This window comes from Phalaenopsis equestris, unplaced genomic scaffold (genome assembly GCF_001263595.1).
Source record: "Phalaenopsis equestris unplaced genomic scaffold, ASM126359v1 Scaffold199085, whole genome shotgun sequence".
Taxonomy (NCBI): domain Eukaryota; kingdom Viridiplantae; phylum Streptophyta; class Magnoliopsida; order Asparagales; family Orchidaceae; genus Phalaenopsis; species Phalaenopsis equestris.
The window spans coordinates 20740-23810 of NW_018218975.1; positions in this window are offsets into that span (position 1 = coordinate 20740).

Consider the following 3071-nt stretch of genomic DNA (forward strand, 5'->3'; position numbering starts at 1 on the left):
AGATTAGAGAAATTTCTTCCCAGTTAAAAGTGCAATGTACTTTTTTCTATAGAGAGGGAAACCAGCCTGCAAATTGGGTTGCCAGACAAGGTAACAATTTAAAGGAGTTCTCTATTGTTGTATCCCATCCCCACACCCTTCAGTTTTTACTGTAGGGTGACAGGATTGAGGTCCCACATTTCAGAATTGTTAACCAAGATCTTAAGTAACTATTTATTCCTCCGCTATGGTTTTCCTTTCCCCCTCTTTATCTTCAGATTTTGCACTCCATGTTAGTTGTATATATATATATATATATACATATACAAAATTAAATATATATATATGTAAATTAAATCTCCTTCCGACGCAGGCGACGGGATTTTGATTCATGTGACGGACAGCTTCCAACAGGAAACTCCTCAACCAAAATAGTCTCACCCAGCTTCTACCAACTTCGTTGGGGACTAGGTTTTCTCTCCATATAAATCAAGAAATATTATCTTCATACATCAGTAATGTGTTCAAATCCCTCATGAACTAAATTACCTTTCTTCCATTGGCATGCTTTACCCATTTTGATCTTGAGAAAGTAAGGTCAACTCTTTAGGCTCTAGGACCGTCTGTTCGACCACCTTTGAATAGAGGGGTTCAAGAGAACATTAAAGACTTTTAAATCTTTGTGTGGGGTTGGACCCCCAATAGGTGTGCTGGTGGACCAGTTTCACCTGGGCATTGTGCTTTGTTAAGTTGGTTTCGCATTAGGTCCTAAAACAGCACTTTCCCTTTCGAGTTTGATTTGTTATTTTGCAAATTAAATCAGATTGCATCGTGTTGCGTGTGCTCTTTAATTTTTTCTTATATTAATTAAATCTTTTTACTTTAAAACTATTTTTACTAAAATTTTAAAACCTCCAAAAATTAAATAAGGACTTACCCAGTCTAAAGTTCAACCTCTGCTAATTTTTAGTGCTAACACTATGATTACGAGGTATTGGCCAAATAGTTAACCCCAGATCTTTCTCTTTTGAAAGATGATACCGACAAGCTGTGATGCCTGCAATGTCACTCCTACCATCAAGTTTGGAGCAAGGTTTGAAGATCTGGAGGTCATTCTCGAGAAATCTATGTTCATCATAATGAAAGTCACTGTTCCAGAGGTTCAAGAACCGTCTGTCGAGTTTAACCTGAACTGCCCTCGAATTTTCCCCCATATAAGGAGCCAAAACATACGACCGCCATGGCACCTACCAAGCCTGTTGTTCCCGCTGCTGTTAAGAGAAAAGAGGTCATGATTTTTGAAGATCCAACCGAAGGATTGGTTTTCCCGTCGTCAGTATATATAAAATTGTATCGAGTTTGAGGACTACACCGTTCACCAGAGCACAAAGGAGAAACCACAACAAGAAGGTTCGGAGGGCTACTAAAGCCCAGATTTCTGAGGAAGTACCTCGTTACGAAGATCCTCACCAGGTTGAGCCAGCATTATCAAAAACCTACCCAGTTTTGCGAGAAAGTAGGTTTCATCCTTTAATGGACACTAACGGGTACAAGTATTATTGCTAATAACTCTTTTTCAGTTGTTGTATAATTAATTTGAGTTTCATTAAGAGTTTTACTAGCATAGTAAATAATTTGGAAAATTTTATCCTGTCTTTATCCTAAAACAACTTCAATAGCATAATCGCTTCCATCACACATAAGTTCAAAAGGTTTTTCCCAATTTGGTGAAACTATAATTGGTGCATTGATTAATTTTTCTTTTAATAATTTAAAAGCTTTTAGGCATTCCTCATCAAAATTAAAAATTGCATCTATCTCTAGTAAATGGCATAAAGGCTTAGCAATCTTTGAAAAGTCCTTAATATATCTCTTTTAGAATCCAGCATGTCCTAAAAAACTCCTATTTTCCCATACATTTGTTGGATAAGGTAAATTAGCGATCACTTGAGTTTTAGCAGGTGCTACTTCCATATCATTTTATGATATTTGATGACCTAATACATATCCTTCTGCTACCATAAATTAGCATTTTTTCTTATTGAGGACTAAATTTGTTTCTTCACAGCACTTAAGAACTTTAGAAAAATGTTCTAAACATGAGTCAAATGAATTTCCAAATACTAAAAAGTCGTCCATAAAGACTTCAATCCCTTTTTCCATTAAATCACAAAAAATTGCCATCATACACCTTTGAAATGTAGCAGGGCATTACATAAACATAAGGGCATTCTTTTAAAAGCAAAACTACCATAAGGACTGGTAAATATTGTTTTCTCTTGATTCTAAGGAGATATTTGAATTTGGTGATAACTGGTATATCCATCCAGAAAATAAAAGTATTTATGCCCAGCTAGTCTATCCAGCATTTGATCTAGAAAGGGTAGTGGAAAATGATATTTCCTAGTGACAAGATTTAATTTTTTATAATCAATGCATATTTGCCACCCTGCAACTTTTCTAGTAGGTATTAACAAATTATGCTTATTCACAGTTACAGTTACTCCTCCTTTCATAGGAATACAGTGAATTGGACTAACCCATGCACTATCTGAAATAGGGTAGATAATTCTAGCATCTAACCACTTTAAAATTTCTTTCTTAAGAACCCCTTTAATAACATGATTTAATCTCCTTTGTGGATCAACCCTAAGTTTACAGTTTTCTTCCAGATTAATTCTATACATACAAATTTAAGGACTGATTCCTTTAATATCAGCAACTGTCCATCTGAAGGCTTTATTAAAATTTTCAAAATTTTCATCTACTTTTCTTCTTCTTCCTTTGTTAACTTCGATGAAATTATAATAAGTAAAGTAGAGGAATCTCCTAAAAAGGCATATTTTAAATGTTCAAGAAGTAATTTTAACTCAAGTTCTGGAGGTTTTTCAATAGATGGACAAAATAATTTGTCCTTGTCTTTCGTGTCCAAAATTTCAAAACTTTCTTGAACATAACTTGAATCTTCCTTAAAAAGGTTTACACATTGATCTAATTCATCTTTTTGCTTGTGTTCCAAATCTTTTGTTTCGTTTCAGATTTTTTATAATAATTAGTCTTGAAATGGCATTCGCTCAGATATCTTATAATAT